The sequence below is a fragment of the Mus musculus genome, chromosome 6 (assembly GCF_000001635.26).
Source record: "Mus musculus strain C57BL/6J chromosome 6, GRCm38.p6 C57BL/6J".
Taxonomy (NCBI): domain Eukaryota; kingdom Metazoa; phylum Chordata; class Mammalia; order Rodentia; family Muridae; genus Mus; species Mus musculus.
Window position 1 is genome coordinate 97560012 of NC_000072.6, and position 18507 is coordinate 97578518.

Genomic DNA, 18507 nt, shown 5'->3' on the forward strand with positions numbered 1-18507 from the left:
CAACTCTAGGCAGACTGAGGTTTAGAGAGGTTAGGTCACCGTCTCAGAGCTGCTTACCTAGTGAGTGGTGGAGACCAGACTGTTACCTCGTCATCCTGGCTTTGTCGGGTTTCACCTTAGCCACAGCTCAGCCCCGCCAGACCCCATGCCTGCCTCAGGTGTGCTCCACCCTGGATCCGAGCACAGGCTTTCTGTCATGGCCAGAGGAACTCTGGTGATGTCTTGCAAAATTCCGACAGCTGCAGAGCCAGGTCACCGTGGCCTCAGCCTTAGCCTCCATCAGAGTCCTCCGGGCCTCTGAAGACATGACAGGTAAGGACTGATCCAACCCCTGACCCCAGCACTCTCCAGAGCACCGTGATTTCGCAAAGCCACTTCCTAAGCTGTCTGTGGGAGACCATGCCATCAGCCTGTCCCTAAGCAAGCTGACTTCCTTACACATCACATGCATGCCTGTCTATCTTCTTACCCTCCTGATCATTCTGTCATCCCCTGTCACTCCTGCTTCCCTGGGATTCAACGTCACAGTAAACCGATAGCATTGACATTTTCATGTGTAACGACATAATTCACATATAGTAATGACATTTTGGTAAGTGTTGACATCTAGGTAACCACACCTGTATCCTGATCTAGAATAAGACCATCAGTCCACAAGGGGCCTCTCCCTACCTTCATTCATTCTTCTCAACCAGGACAATAAAAAAAAATCTTTGCACCATTCTATTTTACCTACTTTAGAATGTATAAGTGAAATCATAGTCTACCATACAAGCTTTGGTCAAGGGCTGTTGATCAAAGTACCTAGACCAGGCCTTGCCATTCTTGAATAGATTTTTTGAAGAATTTCTCATACTTCTGGTCCACTGATGGACACAGAAGAGGAAGGAGCCAAAGGGAGGACAAATACTAGCCTTTAAAGTTCATTGTCAAAAATGCTTTCTTTGCGTGACATGTGAGATGTGACATAAGTGTGTTTTCAACTTGTGTTTCTTCCTGTAAGAAGTCTGGGGGTTAAGACATCCTTTGGTTCACAACTAAGAGGTTCTGTTCATGTTGAGTGGCAGCCTGAAATGACAAACCCTGAAAGGGGACAGGGCTGGGATTTGAACTTGACAGTATCTAACCTCATTCTTGGCTCTTCCACAAAACGTTCTGCTTACACTTATCAGAACAAAAATCCTCTTACTGATTTAGCATCCATGATTCTGAGGAAGCCCCAAGAGCAAACATTGTCTCATGCATCATGAGTTGGAAGGGTAAGAAAATGTAAAATGTAAAAAAGGGAGGGAGGGCTCTCTTCACAAGGAAACAACTGACCTGCCTTATGAGAACAGCTTTGGAAGGCTTCCCACTAGTGCTCCACACTGGAGAAAAAACCTGGGGGGACTGTAGGAAACCCCAATCACTCTGCAGAGGAGGCTGGCTGCTGGAATGCTACACTGGAAGTAAGTGAGAGAGCATGGCAAACAGGCAATGTGCCTCACCTTGGTTCATTTGGAAATGGAAAGAATTGTTTTACTCACTTGAGAATATTTATGGGGCAATGGCTGCAACGGGCTGAGTTACTGAAGAAAAGCTTAGTAGAGTTCACTACACCTTTGCCTCACAGTAATTTTTTTGAGCCATGGTCTCAGTATGTAGCCCAGGCCTACCTTAAACTCGTGTTCTTTCTACCTCAGCTTCCCAAGTGCAGTGATTACAAGCAGATAGCACCACGATTGGTAGCACTCATTGTAATTTTAAAGATATGCTTATCATCTTCTCTGATCACCAGTAGCCATTTTGAACTATAGGGAAAGAGCAGGCTGGCCGAGAAAGAGTTCTCTGGCTACAGAACACCAGTATTTACTGAACACTCCGAGTATATCTTGACAACCCACTGGCTTGACCCATGAATGCAGGGACTACCACAATATTGTTGGTGCTACTTCGTAAAGAATGTCTAGGGGAGGGGCTGGAAAGCAAGCCTCACCTGGATCTGATCACTAAACTGGTGAGAGGAGGGAGAAGGGCTTTCTTTTATATAAAATATGAAGCAAGGAGGCTGTGGAGATGTTTGCCTTGCATGCATATGGAACTGAGTCCTTGTCCCAGAGCCCATGTGTAAGAGAAAAACAAAAACAAAATATCCCATGTGTACTGGTAATCCCAGCACTGGTGAGGCAGGGCCAGGCTGATTCTGGCTTTTTCTGGTTGGAAGCCTAACATACTTGATGAGATCCAGGCCAGTGAAAGACCATGGCTTAAAATCCAAGGTGGATGGCACCTGGGGATGACACCTGAGGGTGTCCCCTGGCCCTCACATGTACACTTGCACCCACACGAGCATATGTACTCCTGCATGCACACATACAAGACCCATGAGACTGGGACAAGCAGTTAACCAAGTCCGCCAATATTTAAAATATGGAGGTGCCTCATAGAATTGAATGCAGAAGAAGGAGAGATAAAACTAAATTTAGAACATCACTATTTGGCAACCCTTAATGAGATAATGGACCCGTCTCGGTCTGCTGAGACCACAGACTGACCACCCTGTGCAATGGGTCTCCAGAAAGAATAATACAGCATTCATGCAAATCAGTGTCAAATATGAAAGGCTGAATGCGAATCTGAGCAAACCCCTGGGTCTCTTTACCAAAACCTAACAAATAGCAAAATCGCGGGCATTATACCATGAGGATGGTATTAGCTAAATCTAGACAGTGAGAACTCTTTAGGCCAAACAGCCCTATTTAGATATTGAAGAAATATCTAAACTGTAAGAAAAAACAAACAAACGGATCAGGAATTTCTAGAGCTAGAACGAGATTTTTTAGACACATCTATAATGCTAATAGGTTAGTGAACCTCAACTCAAAATATATTCAGTAAAAATATGAATCTGTTGGTACATTATACATATTTATTATGCTTCCTACATATTATTTGAATAAATAATGTATGCATATACTACTAGAGACATTAAAATTTAACATTAACTGGGTTTTCCTTCCATCTTTATACACGGGAGACTGTCTTTGTGACAAGAGTCTGTCTTTCAGAGATGTTAGCTGAAATCCTCGTGATTCAAGTGACATGATCTGATGACAGAAATGTGATTCCAGATGAGAGGAAGAGCAAGGGTTAGACACGGCACGGTTGGTTTTGCAAGTTAACTGAAGCTAGACTAAGCACGGGGATGTTTGCTTTGCCTTTTTAAAAAGTGTGTTCAAACTTCCATAACAAAGCTTAAGTGGAAAGCAGAGAACTCTTGGAAAACAGTAAGACCTTAAGGAGTATGCATGCCATCAAACATTCTTGGGTTCCCTGAGCAGCATGGAAGTCAGGGACCTGGGCCTTGATCCTGTGTCTCTGTCTAACTATCTGCACTTTCCAGTACATCACTGAGTCTGTTGGAGCGTAGACTCCGGAGCCAGTGAGAACTGGAATTGTAGGCTGGCCCTGCAGATATGACGGGCCATGCTGGTTCCCTGAGTTCAACTCTCCCCAACTCTGGACAGCTCAGGTGACCTTACAAGTGACTTACTGATAGCCAGTACCTGAATGGTATGCTTTGGACCCAAATCCCTTTGATACCAAATATATCCGTGTTTGTCACTACTGAGTCACGTGGTCTTCAATGGCGGGGCTCACTATGTGGTCTCAAGGTCTAGCTCCCTATGTTTCAGTTCTAGTTCTGACTGGAAAGTCAGGTGATTCATCAAGTGTCAGTTTTTGGTTTTCTTTCCTTCTGTCCTATAAAATACATTCATGAAAGAATATGCCCAGCAATTTAAAGAAGAACAAACAAGATGACCTCAACCAAGGCTGTCTGTGCATCTTTCTGTCCCAGTCCACACGTCCTACTTACAGGGGCCAGGCACCATCCTGGCCAGGGCTGATGTAGGTATGTGGGAAGATGGAATCACAGCCCATGACTTTCTGTTGCAATTTCTTCAAAGAAGTGGGTGGGGTTGTTGGCTCCTCTTTGCTACTGAAGAATCAAGTCAGCCTGGAGCTGGTAGGCACCTGCACACCGAGTTAAGCAATGTGAAGATAGCCAGTTATCCAGACCCAAATCTACCCCTATAAGTTCCAGTAATACCACAAATTCTCTATGGGCCTAAGCCATTCTGAGCACAGGGCAGGGTTTCTGATAAAGAGCCACAGCTTTGTGCACTGTCAACACTTATTTGGATAGGACTAATGTTCTCCACTTAGTATTTCTTTATTTCTATTTTATATGTAGGTGTACTTTTTCCTTCAGGTATGTCTGTGTAGTGTGTGTGTGTGTGTGTGTGTGTGTGTGTGTGTGTGTGTTGTCCTCAAAGACCAGAGAAGGAGAAGGGCAACAGATCCTCTGGAACTGAAGTTACAGATGGTTACAGTTTCAGAGCTGCTGTGTGGTTGCTGGGAACCAAATCTAGGTGCTGCCCAGAAGCAGCAAGGGCTCATAACCATTGAGCAACCTCTCCAGTCTTCCCCCCCACCCCCGACACATTTTTTTCTTCTGTCTATTTGAATCATTTTTCTATTGAAAGTTGTTCCAAATTATGGACAACTTCAAATACATGAAAAAAAAAAAAAAAGGAGAAACACGTAATGACAGCTACATACTGCCTCCTATGTCCTGCCATTCTGAAGCAAATCCATAATATATGCCCTTTTCCTTCACAAAATTTTCAGATCCTTCTGTAATGTTTTCTTGTGTAGAAGACACTGTGGTAGCTTGTCTGTTATTCATGTCCTTAACTGCTGTATCTGGTGATGCTGATGTCTCAGTCCTTCTTCCTTGCAGCCCAAGATATATGGATCCCATCAAAAGCCCAGAGGCCATCGTATCCGCTCAATTTAATTTAATTCCCCAATGCCAATACCATGGCCTAGAATACTGCTTAACGTTGGCCGTTGCAACACAACAGGCATTATGGGTGAAGGGAGAAACTTCTGGGTGATTTTCTGCTCAGTAAGAGGCAACCACAAAAAAACCTGGGTCTCCCTGGACATGATGCTCAGAACATGACTGTATTTGCTATAGGGATCTCGGTGAAGTTAATACCCAGGATGGCACAAGACAGGGGAAAGCAGAACCCTTAATGAATGAAGCAGCCAGAAGGCCTGCCCCACCCCACAGAGTGCTGTTAGCAACAAGAATGTGCTTGCTCATCAGCCGGTTTGAAAACAGCCCAGGGATCTGTTACCTCTGCTGGATGTATTTACCTTTATTGCTACAGAGTCTAAGAGTTGTTTGGGCTGAGTTTTAAAAACTAAGCAATCATAGGGCTGGTGAGATGGTTTATCAGGTTAAGGCTTTTGATGGATAAGTCCTGGATGGATCTGTGGAACTCATGTAAAGGTGGAAGGAGAGGACTGACTCCCCAAAGTTGTCCTCTGGCCTTCCATACACTCGCAGTGGCATGTGTGTCACATGTATACAAATACACATGTATTCAAATGTGCACATAATAATAATAATAATAATTAATAATAATAAATGGGGAAGGGGAACCACAAGGAATCATATTTGGATGCTGTAATAAATAAGGTGCCACAGGTTAGAGAAGTCAGAAATGGGGATATGGGTTGCATGCACAGACCTGAATAGGCTAAAGGCGCTTTACAGCCATCATACACAGTTTTCTCTCCACCCTTCCCACTCAGCCTCCATCTGCACACAACAGACAGCTGTTCACTCCCACCAGACTGCACACATTCCCACACTAGAAAGCATACTTGCAGCCATGGTCACTCAGCCCCTTCAAGGTTAAAATCCAGACACACATCTCACCTCGCTGGCCAGAAGTTGGTATCGTGGACATAGACCACTGAAGGGGCAGCGGGGAAATACAACAGTATTAGATAACAGATAGCCATATGCCAGTTCTGCTACTTGGAGGAAGGAGGGAAAGTCGTCATGGACAATGGGGTCAGCTGGGAAAGAAACGTGGAGGGGTAACTTAATGTGGTTCAGCTCGGAAGATAAATGAAACTTTAAATAACTGCTCTTTTTTTAAAAAATTTTTTTTTCTTTATTTACATTTTAAATGTTTCCCCTTTCCTAGTTTCCCCTCCAAAAACACCCTATCCCCCGCCCTCACTGCTCACCAACCCACCCACTCCCTCTTCCTGGCCCTGGCAGTCCCCTATACTGGGGCATAGAACCTTCACAGGACCAAAGGCCTCTCTTCCCATTGATGACCGACTAGGCCATCCTCTGCTACATATGCAGCTAGAGCCATGAATCCCACCATGTGTTTTCTTTGAGTGGTGGTTTAGTCCCAGGGAGCGCTGGGGATACTGGTTAGTTCATATTGTTGTTACACCTATGGGGCTGCAAACCCCTTCAGCTCCTTGGGTCCTTTCTCTAGCTTCTTCATTGGGGACCCTGTGCTCCATCCAATGGATGGCTGTGAGCATCCACTTCTGTATTTGTCAGGCACTGGCAGAGTCTCTCAGGATACAGCTCTATCAGGCTCCTATCAGAGAATCCCCCTAATGATTCAGCAAAATCAGCTGACATAGAATTGGGTGCCTAATGGCATTGGGTAACTTCTTTCTGGGCAGGTTCTAGAAAGATCTCAATAGTTGATATTACCTTGTTAGTTTAGTTTATACTCTAGTAAGTGTTAAATCAACAACAGATCCTTTCCAAATTCCTTTCACTTCAAATGTTTTCTTGTCATGGCCCATGGATGGTTTAATTATACCCTGTCGGCTAATCACCAGGATGCCATAGGGAGGAGCTAAGTCAGAACATTCCTATTAATCAGAGTAACGTATGGAAAAATAAGGATAGGAAAAAAGAACTGACAAAATTGGCTGGCACACTATTCTACAGGCCAACTGACCTGGCTGTGGACGAAGGATTTATGTTATTGAGATTTAAGCAAGACTTCAGTGTGCTGGCAGCAGGCTCTGAATGATGCATGAGGAGCCACCAATGCAAATCTCATTTTCCATGGTTCCCTCAGGGTCAAGTACCACGTTTCAATTACAACTTCTCCAAATTGTCGCACTGTGGTGCATGCTTCAAATTAATAGCAGTATAGCCCAGTTCTCCATGGGACATAGTCAGAAAAATCTAGTTCATAGATTTGTTGAAAGATGCCCTCAAGATACCCAGCTGCAAAACACATTAAAGACTCCAAGATGATGGGAATATTTCTGATCAGTATTCCCCACAGAGGCTACTTTCGGAGAAAACAAGTTTATTATTTATAGTAGCAAATGCGATTTCTCAGCTCAGCCAAGTCAGCTTCTTGCACTTTCATCAAGACGGCACCATCATGCAGACCATTATGGAAATCATATTTATATTCACAGGCAAGTCTGGGTTGGTCAAGATACACACTTCTTCCTACAGGCTACTTCGTGTCTGAGCCTACAAGGAGATGCCAGAATGAGTCCTCTCATTGTGAGTAATCCTAGTTACTGGACAAAAAGTTTTTACATATAAAGACTCCCACTTGCAAGTCCTACTTCAAGTGACCAGTCTAGACCTCAAGAGGAGGTCTCTAAAGGACGTGGAGGGTATCAAATGGCCACAGCATGCAGACTGGAAGTAGTAAGCTCTGTTGACTTACAAAGGTTGATGGCTGCACTGTTGAATGTGTGAGTGAGACTTTCTTTTTGCTGATAATTTGTAATTTGCCTCTGCCCCTCCTGTAATTATTCTCTTAAAAGAGCAAGAGCAATTCGGGATCTAACTTCCAAATTGAAATTGGGGTTATATTCTCAGCTTCTGTGCCCCATGATTCTAAGTAGAAGACAAAGGTCATTCCCATGAAAGGTTGGAAGCTGGTGGAAAACCTTTAACCCTTCTCTCTGAGAATAAATTGCTCAGTCCCAACAAAAGAGCAGTGGTTGGGATAGACCTCTTCTTTCTTGGCTCTGGCTCCTCTTGTCCTTAACACAACAGAAATGCAAATTCCTCACCTATTCTTGGACTTTTCGCAGGAGGGAAGAAAATTGGAAGCTAAGAACCCATCCTGTCCGTGCTAGTCTCAAATGTGGGCTTCAAACTCCATTTTCAGAGTTGGGATATAATAAAGACCATTTGATGTTAAGTTAAAGCTGTATTAGTTTAACTTCTCACAGCAAACCTCTTCCTTGAAATCATGACAAAGGGCATGACAGCAGACAGCTTTAGTTGGAGCATTCAGCAAGTAGAGGCAGGTGGATCTACATGAGTTCGAGGTCAGCCTGAACTACATAGAAAACTCCAGGTCACCCAGGGATGCTTTACGAGACTCTGTTTCAAAAAACAAACAAATGAAAAACTGGCTAAACAAAAATACACACACATACACATGTGTACCCGCAAAAGTGCCTCAATAAAACCATGACAAAGTCACAGTGAACTGAATAAAGGAAACTGAACGTCTGTTTTGGGGGAGACCCCAAACCTTACACCCCAGAAACCACCTCATATCCTCTTGTTTGTTTCTCAGAGACAAGCCTGTAATGCCAAAGCTTGTTTGTTTTAGACTTCAGTTTGCCTTCTCAGGTGGTGGGAAGGGTATGGAGGGTCTGATAAACGCAGCAGAATGACGATGTTTTTAAAACATTCTAAACCGGCTGGAGGTATGACTCAGCGGCAAAACACTTGCCTCGAATTTTCGAGGCCCTATCTCCAATCCCCAGCACTGCAAATGTGAGGATGGATGGAAAAACAAATACTCCCTAAAAGCATCAAGGCTGAGAGCTTCCCTGTGGTCCTAAGAATATCACAGAACCAGGAAGGCTGGGAATTATGGGCCACAGCCCTGGAGACATCTGGAGAGTGTCTGCTCTGAACTTAATGATCAAAATACTCCCACCGGTACACAATCTGGTTAGATGAATAATGGGTAGGGAGTGTGGTGGAGGAGAGAGAGAGAGAGAGAGAGAGAGAGAGAGAGAGAACAGAAGGAAGAAAGGAGGGAGGGGAAACACTGAAGAAGGAAACACCAAGGCTTTCTGATGAGAGACACAGTTTTAAAAAAGTTTTTCTTGAAAAGGTAAGCTTCAGGCAAACATTTCACACAGCGAAGACTTTTTCTATTCCTGGAAGCTTCCTTGTTCCAGAATGGTTCCATGGTTCCGTCAGGTACATAAGAATCAAAGCTTTTATTTGTGTGTTTGTTTGTCTTCTCTCTCTCTCTCTCTCTCTCTCTCTCTCTCTCTCTCTCTCTCTCTCTCACACACACACACACACACACACACACACACACACACACACACCTTGTGGCCATGAACTTGAGATCTTCCTTCATCAACTCCCCAAGTACTGGGATTCATTGTGTGCATGCATTATCTCATCCAGCTGAGAAAATTTACATCAACATCTCCTGACATATATGAAGAAGAAGAGGCATATCCGCTGCCCAGGAACTATCAACGTGTGGAGCCACTGCCTGAGATGACCTCAGGTAGAGTCCACAAAGACTGAACAACAGTGTGTTGCAGGGTAAAACAACCCCGCTTCCATTCTCTTAATTCTTAAGAATAGCTTTCAGAGGGTCTCCTTTTGGTATTGCTATAAACACACCCACCTACCATCTGTTCTACCTCTAGTATACAGAGAGAACGCAGTTTCTCAGGCAAGCAGCAGAGTACACACACCACTGTGCTTCACTGCAGTGAGCAGCCCAGGGTGTTCAGTTTTAAGCTGGATGTGTCAGAGGCCTTTGATAGGAGACTTGCAAAGGAACCTTTTGACATACTTGTTTTACTTCATAAAAGACAATAAATTTCAAGAAAGTTAACAAGAATGGTAGCACCAGTAAATAGAAAGGATAAAGGTTAGGGTTCCATGTCACTAGGCAAGGTAGCTTAGGAAGTCCCTGTGTCAAATTATGAGACCCCATGATCCCAACCCATGCCAGTATGAAAGTGTCAGGCACAACTTCTGGGTGGGAAACTCCTTACAAATTCTGAGACCTTTGCTAGACTTGGGGTTGGGGGGGTACTGTTTGAATGTTAAGAATCAAAGCCCTGCACATGCCTTATGCATGCTAAGCAAATGCTCTACCACTGAGGAGTGAAGCAAGTTCCAGCCTCTATTGTTTTCCCTTTGAGATTGGGGACTCAGTAAGTAACCCAAGCTTGCCAGGAACTTCTGATCCTCCTGCCATACCCCCCAACCTCTAGGATTACATGTGTATGCTACCACACCTGGCTCACACATATTAGAATAATTCATAAGGTAACTAAACACTTGGACCTCTAGTCTAGGAAGACTATGTGGTAGAATGGAAACTGTCTTATTTGACTGTGGGAAACTTATTGATTGTATGTAGAATTGCCTTCCCTCCAATGCATGAAAAACTGATGGAAAATATGGACCATGATGGGAAAGGGTCACCTAAGGGACATTTCCCCATATTTCATGCTGGGAAACTTCATGAGGAGAAAGCACACGAAACCTGGAAACTGCTGGTAGGACAGGAATGATGGATCACTTTGCCAACTGCTAAAAATAAGAAGCAAGAAATGTTAACTAACCGTGGACCCACGTAGTTATTTTTAAAGCAGACAGAAATAGTATGGAAGACTTACTTTCTTTCCATTGTATGACCTTATCAGTGGCCCCAGAAGATTTTTATTTGAGAGAAAATTTATTTATTTTTAAAATAAAGGCCAGTATGAAAATGCCACAATATGACCCATTATTTTGTACACCTAATATAAACTAATTAAAAATAAAAGCCAATTCTATCCAACACATAACTAAAGGGACAGGAACACCACTCAGTGAGGTTTCTGTTCAGTTAGTTTACTGTTTGGATCTGTTAGAAGTAATATTATTGTTAACCTCCTTTTCTGTTTATGCAGACCATACAGTCATGGCAGCCATATTTATTACCTATGCCTCCTATGCCTCATTTCCTTGGCTTAGTTTTGTTTGTTTGTTTTTGTAAATTTGAATATCTTTCCTTCTTCCTCATGAAACGGATCTTGACAAATTATTACATTGAAACCCTTTGAGTAATAGGAAACTAAAAATCAACTAGATGCACTCATGTGGCTCCTTGTGAACACAGGATCTCCAGGGTGATGGAGTGGGAGAACTTCTATTGCAATGGTCATTGAAAACACAGACAAGTGGAGAGCAGTGATGAGCTAGCAGTTCAAGACAACAAAGGGGTACCCTTGGAACTCTACAGTATTATCTACAGTCAGATTCCCACAAGGCCAGTTGGGGAATGCTCATGAAGGAGATGGCCTGAGGAAGAGTCCACAAAAGAGCGGTGTATAGTGAGAGCACCTGTTAGCAAGCGGGACTACTGCTCCACTGATCAGTCACGTGTAGTTGCCATGTGGAGATCCATATCCTGCCTCAACTTCTGCTGCTTAGCTGTAAATTTATGTTTTTTTTCCTTTGTTTGGTTATTAATATCAAGCATCAGCCTTCTAATTGATGGCAACTAGTTTTTAAAAAAAATTTTAAGGCTCAGTGAGATGGCATGGTGGGTAAAAGCACTTGCTGCCAAGTCCGGTGATCTGAGTTCAATTCCTGGGACCCCTGTGGTAGAAGGGGAGAACCAAGTTCCTCACATCTGTCCTCTCACCTGCACTCATAGGCAGCAGTGTGTGTGTACACTACACACCTACAATGGTATCCACAAAATAAAGTAGTGCAACAAAAATGGAATAATCTAAAATACTATGTGGACAAAAGAAAGCATTTCTGTAGGCCAGATTTGCCTATTTATCAGTTTTTCATCTTTGCCTCGTGACCAAATCATTAAGGCTCAGGACTTGAATGTAGTCCAGACTTTGTCCTGGACTAAACACTAATAAATGAATTATGCAGAATCTTAATGCATAAATGAAGGAGAGTTGCATAAGGAGAAGGGAGAGGGAGGGGTGGCATGTGGGCACTAAATGAAGCAAGAAGTCTCAAGAAATATTCAGGAAATACTGGGACGCTTGGTTCATTAGAAAACTCATATTGACCCAGACATGGTATTGCACATATGTAATGACAGCACCTGGCACAAAATTAGTCACAATTAGGAGTTTAAGGCAGGTCTAAGCTGAGGGAGATCCTGTCTCAAAAGAGCAAAACCCAAAAGGACCCTTCTTTTTTTCTTCCAGGGGAGAGCACGCACGAAGTTCCCCACTACCACAAATTATGCAGCCGAGTTTCCCACATTTGGAGAAATTGCAGGAGGCAGCACATCCGGAGTGCAATGGATAAGTCTCGCTCTGGGAAAACCACCTTTGTGATCATGGTACCTCCGCAGCCAAGTAAGTATAAAAAGAACCTTCTTATTCTGAAGTTAGATAGAAGGCTTGATACGAAAATGGGCAACATGATCTGAAATATATGTGTTTCATCCATAGGCTGAGCATTTGGAGACTTAAAAATTGATGTGAAGCCAGAAGCCAGGTGAGGTTATTAGATGCCCTGGCACTAGAATTACAAACAGTTATAAGGTGCCATGTGGTGCTTGGATCCAAACCCCAGTCCTTGGCAAGAGTAGCAAATGCCATTTCTCCAGCCCTCCCCGCCCCCCCCCCCCCCGCGTATGTTTTAATTGTGTCTTAGTTTTTTCCTGTTTCTGTGAGAAAATATGCCAAGAATGTAAAGGAGACGTGTTCACTGGGCTCACAGCTCTGGTCCCTCATTGTGGAGAAACCAAGGCAGAAAAAAGTGTGGAGTACCTAGTCACACTATGTCCACAGTCAAGAGCTCAGAGTAACTGATTAGTTAATCCATGCATCCTGTGGTGGTTTGAGTCAGAATGTCCCGCATAGACTGACATGCTCAAATACTTGGTCCCTAGGGAATGGAAACTAATAGTAGGTGTGGCCTTGCTGGTAGAAGTGTGTCACTGTCGGGTCAGGCTTTGAGGTCTCAGAAGCTTAAGCCAGTTTACTGCTTACTCTCTGTGGATCAAGATGTAGAACTCTCAGCTCCCTCCTCAGCACCATGTCTGCCTACATGCTGACATGCTTCCCACCATGACGGCAATAATGGACTAGACCTCTGAACTATAAGCCAGCCCCAATTAAATATTTTCCTTTATAAGAATTGTCATGGTCATGGTGTCTCTTTACAGCAATAAAACTCTAACTAAGACACATACAAATGCTTAGCTCACTTTTCCTACTCATTCAAATTCAGGATTCCTTGCTAGAAGGAATGCCACTCACAGTGGGCAGGCAAATCTTCCCGCTTCAACAAATGTCATCAAGATAAACCTCCACAGAGAGATTCTCACAGGCCATTTAGGTAATTCCTCATTGAGATCCTCTTCCCATGTGACTTAGATCATGTCTAGTTGACAGGCAGCATTAATCATCACAAATTGTAGAGAGAGAGAGAGAGAGAGAGAGAGAGAGAGAGAGAGAGAGAGAGAGAGAGAGAGAATAGCCTGAGAGTAGATATTGCCTTGCCAAGGAGACTTAAGATGAAGCTCGATAATTGTCTAAAACTTGTCAGCACCCAGAGTTGGGCATCATAAAGACTTTATACCATGTCAGAAAGATGGCGATTAAAAATACATTTACCTGAAAAATCAAGAAGCATGCTAACTTTTGTGGTCAATCATTTTTGTCCAAAATGGGAAAGAATGTTCCACATGGAAAGAAGAATCCTTTCAACAAAACCTGCTGCAGTGATTGGACAGATCCATGCAAACTCTGAGCTGGGCCCTCCCCTGTGATTGAACAGATCCATGCAAACTCTGAGCTGGACCCTCCCCCATCTCACACCATGAAATGCAGCAATAAGAACACATGGGGCACCACAGGCCTAACTACAAGAACAAAACACATACAATGCTAGAAGAAAACATTTTGACAAATTTTGTGACTTTGGGTTAGGCACCAATTTCTTAATTAGTATATCAAAAACTCAACCATTAGAAGAGAAAATGTTAATAAGACTCCATGCAAATGTCAAAATTGTGATGCTTCAGAGGATACCATGAAGAACATAAAAAAGAATAACTTAACCGGGAGGAGTATTTACAAAAAAAGGCTTAAAGCAGCTCTTTGGCCTTAATGATAAAAACTGCCAAAGATGTGAATTAATATTTTTTCAAATAAGACATAAAAACCCTATGAAAAGAGTTTCAGTATCTTTAGGGAAACATAAGCCCAAATCACAATGAGGTGATTTTGGGGGTGGGGGTGGGGGTGGGGAGGGTCTCACTAATGCAGCCCTGGTTGGTCTAGAGCTATGTAGATCAAGTTATCCTTGAACTCACAGAGATCCATCTGCCTCTGCCTCTTGAGTGCTGGCATTAAAGATGTATGTCACTACAGCAGGCCAAGATGACCATTTTAGTTCACGGGAATGGAAATACTAAAAAGGCCAACCATATCAAGTGTTGACAAGGACGTGGCTAGAACTAGAACCTTCACACATAGCTGGTGTGAATGCAAGATGGTAGAAGGACTCTGGAAGCCACTTTGGTGGGGTTTTCAAATGTTAACTGTAGAGCCGAAATTTCCACTAATGAAGGAAGAAAGTGGATGTCTACAGGAATCCCAGAACAAGAACCACAGAAGAGAAAGAAAAATATGAAAGCATCTTGAATGGCCATCAACCAACAAGTGGATAAAAAAGAGAAATATCCATATATCATAATTATCAGAATACAGGATCCCTGGGAGCTGCTGAAAGAGTCTAGATCCATCCAGAAGTTTGTCCCTGTGATTTGAATTCCCCCATGTGGTAAAACCCGGCAGTTCAAATTCACACTTCATTTTTAAAAAATGATTTTGTTTTTGAGAAAAATTTTATTTCGCATCTCTAAATGGGTAGACATTTGCTTCTGGATACGGTACAGCCTAATATTGTCAATAGATCAAACCTCTCAGCTATTGATCGTTTGGTAAGACATAAAGCAACTCCTTTTCAACGTTCCTATGAAAACATGGCTTCATGCTCTGCTCCAGCGGTCTGTTGAGATCACAGAAAAGGTGGTGGCTATTACTGGACTTTCAGACTGTACTCTGTAAATAGCAACAGTTTCTGTATGGCGTCTGCAAGCACTACCTGGCACTAGTTGATGGTTCAGAACATTACATACAAATGAGAAGACCTGCTTTAACCACACAATTGAGGATACTTCACTGGAGACAGAAATACAGGCCTCTGGCATCAAACGTGCTGACCCATCAACCATTTACATTGACATTATCTGGAAATCATGTGCAATCCTCTGTCTGAACATGACTGCTGATTTTGCAATACCTACTTGAGGCTTGCTCTCCTGGCTATTCTGATTCATGGGCTTGTTTAAAAATTACAGCTTCCTCGAGTGTTTAACATGCTCCGCTTAACCAGTTTGGGCTTCACAGAACCTCATGGCACGCATGCCCAAACCTTCAAGCCCTAATACAGTGAATGTAAAGCCAAATGCAAGACTATGAGAGGAGTTTGTAGCAACGTGTAGGACTTAGTGTGTGTGGCTGGTCCACGAGGTTGGTGACTACTCTCATTTTTGTTTATTTTGTTTTTGAGACAGGTCTCACTGGGTGGCACAGATGGCCTAGAGCTCCAGATTCTCCTGTCTTACCCTCCTGAGTGCTGGGATGACAAGTCTGTGTCACAGTATCTGGCTCTAATGATATTGCAATATTTGGGTTTGGTCCAAATACATGAGGACAAGGCTTTCAACAAAGTATATCTGAGAAGCAGACTATTCATCTCATATTTTAAGATGGGTTTATTGGAACGTCTGTCACCATAGAAATATACTGAAAGCCATTGAATTGTGTCTTAAGTGGGGAAGATTTGAAATGCAACAATATTCTTGTGGTTTAAGTAAGAAATGTCCCAGAGAGGAGAATGAATGTGTTTGTACTCTTGGTCCCAGATTATAGCAGTGCTTGTGAAGGTTCTAGAAACTTTCCGTGGATGCTTGCTGGGGGAATGAGTCACTGAATTTATAGACTCACCTACCTTGCCTTCTGTACTGTGAGGCAGTTGATGTGACCAGATGCATCCCAATTCGGCAGCCACACCTTCACTGCCTTGTTGGTTTATATCCCCTCAAACTGTGAGCAAGACAAGACCTTCCCTACCTAAGTTGCTTCTCATCAGTTATTTTGATCACAACCACAAGGAAAAATAACTACACACATGATATTTAAGTTTAATATCAACATAAACCTTGAAGAACCCATGCACCACGTGTGGCCTGAAGTTCATAGCACTGGTTATAGCCACACCTCTGCAGTACATCCTATAGGACACCTGCATTTAGTTCTCCCTTTGTCAGAAACACCTTGATTCCTTGTGCCACGATGCAGCTTCTGTCTGACAGAGCAGGCTACGCTCCTGTCTCACACAGTCTCTCAAGGATTTGCCTTGGCATTCTTGCCCTTTGGGAAGCCTCCCTCCCGGGCATCACGGCCTCCTCTTTCCCATTGAACAACTCCCAAGAGAGGATCTGGGATTCCCTCACTCACAGAACCCCGAGTCACTACCTACAGCCATTGTATCTGTGTGTGGTGTAGCCTCGGTATTACTCTCAAATTCACATCTGTATAATGTGTCTGTTTTCTTGCTTAAAGACAGGCCTACTGTCTGTCTTCCTCACCACAGCCAAATTTCTCTGAGAAGGAAGCTCTGTCATAGGTAGCCCACAGCACCAGGCCTGGGAAGAGAAGTTGTTAGCTAACTTTCTTTTAGGTTGAAAGAAGAACAAAACCGTGATTGCTTCTGCCCTTGGGATTGTGTGTGTGTTTGGCGGGGGTGGGGGAGTTGGGAGGTTGGGGCTGAGGACATGGCTTCATGGTAAAGCAATTTGTCTAGCATGTGTAACACCCTGGGTTCTATACCCAGCAACACACACAGACAACATAATACTTCTTCTTTAAAAATCTACTCCCATTTGCAGCCCTCCTCCACACCAATGTCAAGAGCAAGTAAGAATTTTTCTCAAGAACTCTGACATTGGCATTGAAAAGCTCTCAAGAACTCGATTTCAGAAAAAAACATTTCTCTTCTTCATGGACGGTCCAACCCAGCTCAATGAAAACTGTTTCATGAAAGCTATCATCTCAAGGAGAAAAACAAGTGACAAAGGCTAGCTGGCGCTTCTAATAAGTGAGAATCAAAGCCGAGCCTGTCTCAGAGGAGCTAAGACAATGGGTGTCTAGGAGCCTCACAGGGCCGGTCTATTTCTCAATGAGGCAGCTCCAGTCAGCCCCTCCCCCCCTGACAAAATGTGGAGCCCTGGACAAAGAGGAGAGCAGCAGAGCTCACTGTGTGTGGAGCTTTCCCTAAGATTTATAGCAGGCTGTGACAGCAGCTGCAAAGCACTGGGTCCCTTCAATATTAAATTAGTGTGAGAGGGAAGATGGCAGAGGAGGAGGAAGAGGAGGAAGAAGAGGAGGAGGAAGAGGAGGAGGAGGAGGAGGGGAAAGAAAGGAAGGGAAATTATACATGTTCTAAAAATAAAAAAGCAAGAGTATTTCCTCACCTAATACTTTTTCCTGCATACAAAAGCTAACGAGAAAGACAGTGCCTAAGGTACAAGAAGCCCCGGGTTCGATCTCCAGCACTGAGTAAAGTCTAGTGATGCACATCTATGACCCTAGCACTTTGGAGATGGAAGACCCTCTGCCACCCAGAGTGTCTGAGGCCAGTCTGGACCCTGTGAGACCCTGTCCCAATAGAGAGAGCTAAGGAAAGAATCTAAAGCTGCTGTCTGTCTGTCTGTCTGTCTGTCTGATTCCCATTTCAGTCCTTTGACACCTAGTTGGAATGAAAGAAAAGTTTGTATTAAGCTACATATTCGTTTGTGAATTTCTTCTCTATAAGAGCAAAGATAGAGGCATAATAGAGACAGAGACAGGAGAGAGGGGAGAGAGAGACCCAAAGGAGCACCGTTATGTCTATAAAGCCATTTGATTAGTGTCCAGTTTCTCTTAAATCTAAGACATTGATAGCATCGATAAACAGCAGGCAATAAAAAAATAAAATAACCATCAAAATGCTATGATGGTTTACCTGTTAGGCCATGAGAGACATCAGATCCAGAGCCCTGGATGACACGAAAGTCTTCAGCCAACTTCCCAGGAGGAATGAAGATGAAGGTCAGGGCCAGCAGGGAAAGTGACTACTGTAACTGTTTCTGCAGTATGCACAGCAATGACCAGCATTGCATCCCAGAGGCCACTAAATATTTAGGAGCAGGAATGTCCTCGTGTTCAAACAGGAGGACATGTGGGATTACAGAAGGCCTCTTGCACCTAAGCCACCACTTCCCCCCCCCCTCCGCTCCACCCCCACATGTCCCCAAAAGTTCTGCCAAGAGCAAGTGTGATATCAGCTGATCATAGGCTCCCTTCTTATCCCTGTGATTACATTCTACCCTGGCAGGAGGTGAACCTGGCAATCAAGGCTCCCTTTCATCTCTGTCTTCTGCATCTGGCATGTTTGAGGACTCAGAACACGTGCTGAGACCGCATGCAGAAGTGAGAGACTGCAAGGCTTGCATGGACTCCCAGTTTTGGCACTTTGCTCATGCGAGCCTGGCAGGTGAGCTGGGGCCAGCAGTCCGGATCCCACTT

General features: G+C 43.7%; 1 protein-coding gene, 1 long non-coding RNA gene and 1 other non-coding gene across 6 annotated transcripts in view; 1 reads left to right on the forward strand and 2 right to left on the reverse strand.

The window, feature by feature from the left end:
- Frmd4b (FERM domain containing 4B) overlaps window positions 1–18507 on the reverse strand; it is a 330791-nt gene that overhangs the window by 273145 nt on the left and 39139 nt on the right. Inside the window, exon 1 of one of the 2 annotated variants that reach the window (XM_030255350.1) lies at window positions 17945–18157. The exons of the other annotated variant lie outside the window; for it this stretch is intronic. The gene's annotated coding sequence lies outside the window, so the exon portion shown is untranslated. Of the gene's footprint in view, window positions 1–17944; window positions 18158–18507 lie in introns of those variants that run through there. 2 annotated transcript variants of the gene reach the window in all.
- Window positions 21–16656, forward strand: Gm46969. Of its 3 annotated transcripts, XR_003956341.1 has the most exons (4): window positions 9203–9395; window positions 12067–12219; window positions 12316–12361; window positions 15453–16656. It is a non-coding gene; the product is annotated as a predicted gene, 46969 (long non-coding RNA). The 3 variants fall into 3 exon arrangements; XR_003956342.1 differs by lacking the exon at window positions 15453–16656 and adding an exon at window positions 21–312 and having other exon boundaries at window positions 9290–9395; window positions 12067–12531; XR_003956340.1 differs by lacking the exon at window positions 15453–16656 and having other exon boundaries at window positions 12316–12531.
- On the reverse strand, window positions 12064–12227 carry Gm23510. The gene has a single exon (XR_003956626.1). It is a non-coding gene; the product is annotated as a U1 spliceosomal RNA (small nuclear RNA).